Genomic DNA, 7,899 nt, shown 5'->3' with positions numbered 1-7,899 from the left:
AGGTTCAGGGTGGTCATTATCGAAAGTAAACTCAATGGATGTGAGAGTTCATAAACAAGGCTATGGAGATAGAGGAAGTAGTTACATTCCACTCCCTAAAAAGATTTCAGACACCAAATCTTGTATTAATGTTCAAAATCAAGATAATGAATGTTTCAAATACGCCATGTTAACAAAGTTCATCCACGATCAACCAAATTTTCATCCTAAAAATATAAACAAGTTTTCCAGTTTATCCAACAAATATAATTTCAGTGGTGTTAACTATCCTGTTAGCTTGAAAGATATTGTCAAGTTTGAGAAATGCAATGTTGGGGTGTCAGTAAACGTTTTTGGATTGGATGACAGGCAAAATGTTTATCCTTTAAAAATTGTAAATACTGAGCTTAGAGATCATTCTGATTTATTATTACTTAAGGATGGAGATGTCTCTCATTATGTATACATCAAAGATTTTAACCGTCTTGTTGCTCGTCAGCTTCGTAGGAAAAATAAACACGCCTTAATTGTGTGCAAACGATGCCTCTGCTATGTAAGTAGATCAAATAATAGACTTGGAGTCAATTGGTTGTCCGAGCACATGAGAATCTGTGGTAAACATCAAGAAGTTAGAATAGATCTACCCTTACATGATAGAGCCAATTTAATGTTTAATAAAGTAAGTCATCAATATCGAATACCAATAGTTTTGTATGCTGATTTCGAAGCAACCTTAGTATCGGTTGATGATGTAAATAATGCAGGGTCTCGATTTAAATACCAAAAGCATGAACCTAATAGTTATGCTTTAATGTTAAAATCCACTCTAACTGATGATCAATTGGAATACTATGATCTAACATCCAAACCCAAGATATACAGAGGTGAAAATGTAGCTAAACACTTTATCGATGAGCTTTATGATATTGCAGCAAAAGTAGAAATACTGTACAGTCATATCATTCCAATGGAAGAGTTAACAGATTATCAACAAGCGATACACGAGGCTGCAGCTCACTGTTATATTTGTGATCAAATTTTTACAGAATTAAATCCGAAGGTAAAAGATCATGACCATTTAACCGGGGAATACAGGGGCCCTGCATGTAATTCGTGTAATATTAATTATAAGCTACCAAAATTCATTCCTGTAGTGCTACATAATCTACAGAAATATGATTCCCACATGATCATTCCTGAGCTTGGAAGAGATAGCGGATCGATTGATGTCCTAGCAACAACAAATGAGAATTTTATAAGCTTCAGCAAAAAAGTTGGAAAAATGAAACTAAAATTTATCGATTCATATAAATTTATGTCCTGCAGCTTACAGAAACTTACGGAAAATCTTCAGAGAAGTAATTTGGTTGAGACCAGAAAACTAGTTCCTGAGGATAAACTTGATTTAGTAATAAGAAAAGGTGTGTTTTGTTATGATTACATTGATTCTCTTGAACGATTTAATGAAACGTCATTACCACCCATTGAAAAATTGTATAGTAAGCTTACAGAGGAGGATATTGATCCCAGTGATTATCAACATGCATGCCGTGTTTGGGAAGAAATGAAATTTAAAAATTTGGGGGAATACAATGATTTTTATGTTTCATTAGATGTGACTTTGTTATGTGACATAATGGAGGAGTTTCGGAATACATGTTTTAAGGCTTATGGTCTTGATCCACTTTATTACTGTACAGCACCTGGATTAGCATGGCAGGCCATGTTAAAACAAACCAAATGCAACCTTCAGCTCTTGACTGATATTGATATGTTATTGATGATTGAATCTGGAATTCGAGGTGGTATAACCCAAAGTATCACTAGAAGAGTAAAGGCGAATAATAAGTATTTAGCCGATTATAATCCAAATGAAGAGTCTATATTTCTAGGTTACTTTGATGCCAATAACTTATATGGATGGGCGATGTCCAAGCCACTACCATATGGTGAATTTAAATGGGTTGACCCCTGCAATATAGGTGATATTCTGCAAATACAACCTGATGGTGAGGTGGGTTACTTTTTAGAGTGTGATATTGAATACAACGAGGCCTTACATGATCATCACTATGATTTACCTTTACTACCGCGATCAGAGACACCCCCTGGGAAAAAACACAAAAAGCTTATGACTACTTTATGCAACAAAACAAAATATGTAGCGCATTACTTGATTATACAACAGGCAATACAATTAGGACTTAAGGTTTCAAAAATACATAGAGCTATTCAGTTCAAACAGTCTTGCTGGTTGAAGCCATACATTGATTCAAATACTTCAAGGAGAACAAAAGCAAACTCTACATTTGAAAAAGACTTCTATAAATTAATGAATAACGCTATATTTGGAAAGACTCTTGAAAACAAGAGGAAACATAAAAATGTTAAATTGGTGACCGATGCAAGAAAGTTAGAAAAACTTGCAGCAAAACCAAACTTTAATACATCCATCATAATCAATGAAAATTTAGTAGCAGTATGCATGGATAAAACTAGTATTAAAATGGATAGACCTTTGTATGTAGGAATGAGTATTTTGGATATATCAAAAACCCTAATGTATGATTTTCATTACAACAAAATGGTGAAATATTTCGGAAGAGATAATATAGGAATTTGCTACATGGATACAGACTCATATATTTATTGGATTAAAACAGATGACATGTACTATGATTTAAAAGTATTTCCTTACAATAATGACTTCGACTTTTCAGATTATCCCAAAACACATCTACTGTATGACAATCAAAATAAAAAGGTAATAGGAAAGTTTAAGGATGAAGCGAATGGTAATCTGCTTAAAGAAATAATTGCTTTGGCTTCAAAGATGTATGCTATTGAATTTGAAGAACTGAACTGTATCAAGAAAGCAAAAGGAATAAAAAATTCATTTGTAAAGAAAAACATTACTTTTGCAAATTACAAACATTGTTTGGAAGAACATATTACTTACACTGCAACGTTCAACAATATCCGAAGTTTCAACCATCAACTGTTTAGTGTTAGAGAAACCAAGAAATCGCTTTCTCCATATGATGATAAACGTGTTATATTACAAGATGGTATTCACACTCTGCCATATGGACACTACTCACTTCGTTAATGCAATTGATATTTCCATAGAAGAGTGATATAATTACAACGAACATTTGAGCTTGCTTACAGTATTGTTATAGTCGTCAAACAGTAAAGGAGATAACGGTAAAAAATATGAATCATACAAAACGAGCAATTGTAAATGAGCTTCACAAACCTGCAAGGAGGTATTATCCTAGACGGAATACTGTATTGAAAGGTGTAAATGATTTGTATCAAGCGGATCTCGTTGAAATGAAATCATACAGCAAAGTAAATAGGAACTATAAATACATATTAACTTTAATAAACCGTTTTACAAAGGTGGCATTAGCAGCTCCATTAAAAGATAAAAGAGGGGAAACAGTAGCAAGTGCTATGGAAAAATTAATAAAATCGAGCTGTGTCAAAATGATTCACTTACAAACTGATGATGGAAAGGAGTTCTTCAACAAAACATTTTTAAACCTCATGAATCGCTATAAGATCAACCATTATTCAACAAAAAGTGAGATGAAAGCAGCAATCGTTGAAAGATTTAATAGAACGCTAAAAACGCTAATGTTCAAACGGTTTTCTCTGAAAGGAAACTATGTATGGTACAATATTTTAGCAGACCTTATCAACACTTATAACAACAAATTTCATAGGACTATAGGAATGAAACCTATTGAAGTGAATAAGGAAAATGAAGATGTTGTCATGAAAAGAATAAAAAAAAACACTGCACCGACTCAAGAAAAGTTACCTCCAAAGAAGTTTTTACCTGGTGATAAAGTTAGAATTAGCAAATACAAAAACGTGTTTACAAAAGGATATTTGCCAAATTGGACTAATGAGGTCTTCAATATTTATAGAGTACAGCCTACAATTCCAGAGACATACATTCTTAAAGATAATAAAGGTGAAATACTTCAAGGTAGTTTCTATGGCCATGAATTGTTGAAGTCGAATATTGGGAATATCTATCTCATAGAAAAAATATTAAAAAGAAAGAAAGATAAAGTATACGTTCGTTGGTTGGGATTCGATAAATCACATGATTCTTGGGTGTCTAAAAAGGACTTGATATGAGAGTTTAAATTATTCTTTCGCAGGTGTTCTAGGAATGTACACAGTTAAATAAAAATGAGTTTTAGAATAATGCAACATGAAAAGAAACTGAATGTTCTTAACATTGACGATTTGACAGTTGATAATTTAAAATCATCAAAATTCAGTAGACATGGATGTTTACTACCTGACTCAATTAGGTGTATAATATCAGGCCCGTCAAATTGTGGTAAAACTAATGTTGTTTTCAATCTTTTAACCCAGGCAAATGGTTTGCACTTCAACAATGTCTATATATTTTCAAAATCATTAGAGCAACCAAAATACCAGTTACTAGAAAAGATCCTAAGTGACGCTGATGGAATTGGATATTTTAGATTTAGTTCAAGTAACTCTGTTGTTGCGCCAAACAAGGCTAAACCATACTCAGTTTTTATATTTGATGATGTTTCATCTGAAAATCACAAATCAATATCAAGTTATTTCGCCATGGGAAGACATAACCACATTGACTCGATATATATTGGACAGACGTATAGTAAAATTCCCAAACAATTAATTCGAGACAATGTTAACTTGATTGTGATTTTCAAACAAGATGATATGAACCTAAAACACATTTACAATGACCATATTGGCTGTGATATGACGTTTTCCAAATTTAAGGAATGCTGTTGTCAAGCATGGAGTGAACAGTATGGTTTCCTAGTTATCAGCAAAGATCATCCACTTCAACAAGGCCGATACAGAATAGGGTTTGACCAATATATCATGGTATGAGATTGATTTGATTTCATTTACATACTAACCTTTACGGAGTTAACATGGACAATCGAGAAGACTTAGTCGAGAAAATAAAGTTTCTTAGTGATTCTATAAGGAAAAAGTCACGTGATTTGAAGTTAGGAATTCAGGAAAGAGAACGATACTTAGAAACAACTTTCAAACCGGTAATAAATCCTATTAAGGAAATTTCAAGAAAATTTGAAAGACAAATTCCGAAAAATGATGAATTGATCTCACTTCTACCAAGTGATTGCAGGCATATAAAAGAAGAAGAAAAATCAGAAACTGATTATGATGATGAAGATGATACCAATAGTAGCAATGTAACAGACAATGATATACCTGAAGAAAATAGCACCAAAAATGATGAAGATGAAGAGATAAATGGTGAAAGTGAGTCAAATGATGTAGATGAAGAAGCAACACGTGTGTTTGTGGATAATTCTATTTCAAATGTCAGTGCAATAGCTTCAGATATAGGTGAAAAAGGAGTTTTAACAAGAAAGTATATTATGAAAATGCTGGAAGGAAAGCATCCAATGAGAAAATGTCATGTATACGGTGCTAGAGTTGAAAATAACAAAATAATGATTGGTAACAGTAAAATATCTACTGGTGGTAATGACAACCTCACAATCAAAGGAAAGACTTACTCTGGCACACCAGGCCTTTTTGAGCTAATTTTTAAAATAGATCCAACAAAATACACTTCCAAGGATCTTGCAGATTTTAAAAAGATTATGAAAGCAACAAATGCTCATCGAAAAGGGTATTCTTCGCTTGCTCCAGTATACCGTAACAAATCAAAAAAATATGAAAAGATTATTGTGAAGTTATTTCCACCACGGAATACTAAGTCTGGACGCGGTATATCAATGAAAAATGCATATAATACTAATATAATTTATTATAATGATATTAATAAACTGGTTGATAGGATGCGTTTACTTCATGAAGCCAAGCAAGCAGGACACACGGGGGTTGATAATGAAATTATTGCTTTAACTCAAGAACTTAGAAATCAAGGATATATAAATTAGTACACGTTCACAGATCATTCAGTCGTGACTTGGTCTCTACTGAATACTTTATGGTAACACATATAAGGAAAGACAACATATTATAATGGTCAGTTGTAGACAGGTCACTCAAAAGAAAGGAGGTGGTTTAGCTTCTACAATTATAACAGCAAGTGAATCTCTTCTCCGCAAGATCCCAATTGGAAGACTGATTAATACAGGGATTGACTCGTTACCTGTGGAGGTTCATTTACCTGGTGGATATCAGTATTGTGGTCCTGGAACTAAACTGAAAGAAAGATTGACACGAGGGGACCCCGGAATAAATAAACTAGATAAAGCCTGTAAAGACCACGATATAGCTTATTCAAAATATTCGGATTCGTTTAACAGGACTGTTGCTGACAGGATTTTGGCTGAGAAAGCCTGGGATAGAGTGAAGGCGGGGGATTCAAGTATTGGTGAGCGAGCTGCAGCTTTAGCTGTAACGACTGCCATGAAAGCAAAAACAGCAATAGGAGGTGGAAGGAAACATCGGAAAAAAAGTCGAAAGGTTACTACAAAACGTGGTGGAACTATAAAGAAAAAAAGATGCAATAAGAAAAAAAAAACATCAAAAAATACATCAGTGTGGACCATGATAAAATCTGGAAAAGGATTATACCTGAAACCTTACAATCATGCATAAGAAATAACGAAAACAAACTAGTTATACCGAATATTGCTCTGTCAAATGAAGATTTAATCATGTATGCAACATGTTTGAAAATCCCATTCTTCAGAGGTGTTTTCATGAGAGATGGACTACCGAAGAAAATATGGAAAAATGAAACGGGTATAGTTAATCTAGATGCATCAAGTGGTCCGGGGACTCACTGGGTTTGTTATAAGAAACTTAAAAATAAAGTTTACTACTTTGATAGTTTTGGAAATCTTCCTCCACCTCTAGAGCTTCAAAAATATTTTATTGGAGCGGATGAAATTTTGTATAACTATGATAGGATGCAAAACTTCAATACACTTGTCTGTGGTCATTTATGTTTAGAGTTTCTAGCGACAAGTGTTAGTATGCTTTAAGATGTCATCATATACAGTGGCGATTGATGGAAAAACATCAAGTCTACGGACAACTCTATTTCCTGCTTTACATTTACAACAAGATAAAATATGGGAGGTCACCCTTCTGGACTTTACAACATACAATTCCATTCCAAACATAACGGAAGATGTAAACAATAAATTTCACTATTACAAGAAAAAGCGTTCCAGTGATGGGTCACAGTTTATGGAAACAGTTACGTTGGGCACAGGTTCTTATGAAATTGAATCCATTAATGAGGAACTACAAAAGAAAATGGGGAAAGAAAATATTGAAATTAAAGCGAATAATAGTTTACTAAGAACAGAAATTAAATCAAGATTTTACATTGATTTTAAACAACCAAAGTCTTTGGGAATGTTATTAGGATTTCCCCCATCGACTGAAATACTGGAGCCTAACAAAACTCATATCGGACCAGATACAGTAAATATAATAAAAGTGAATACAATAAATATAATGTGTAATATTGTACAAGGATCGTATAAAAACGGTGGTAACCACCATATTTTACACACATTTTACCCGACTGTTGCACCAGGATTTAAAATAATTGAAAAACCTCATAACCTCGTGTACCTGCCTTTAAATACCACTTCTATTTCAGACATTGAGGTGAGCATATTAGATCAAGACGATAACCCTGTGGACTTTAGAGGTGAAGATATATCATTGAGGCTGCACATTAGAGCCACAACGTAAAAGAAAAAAATCAATGGGGCTAAGCTTTATAAGAAGAGAGTCTCCAAAGGAAGCTCTCATTTCTTCAGCAACTAGCAACCAGTTAACGAGAGAAAACATAAATTTCTTGGAAGAAATTGGATTGATTGTAAGTGAACATGGACGTATTGAACATTCGCCAAGGACCTCTGTTCGACGAGA

The sequence above is a fragment of the Macrosteles quadrilineatus genome, unplaced genomic scaffold (assembly GCF_028750875.1).
Source record: "Macrosteles quadrilineatus isolate MER2022 unplaced genomic scaffold, UCM_ALF_1.0 Scaffold_2__2_contigs__length_208266976, whole genome shotgun sequence".
NCBI classification, from domain to species: domain Eukaryota; kingdom Metazoa; phylum Arthropoda; class Insecta; order Hemiptera; family Cicadellidae; genus Macrosteles; species Macrosteles quadrilineatus.
The sequence above is the reverse complement of the archived record's forward strand: the minus strand, read 5'-3'. Positions refer to the sequence as shown.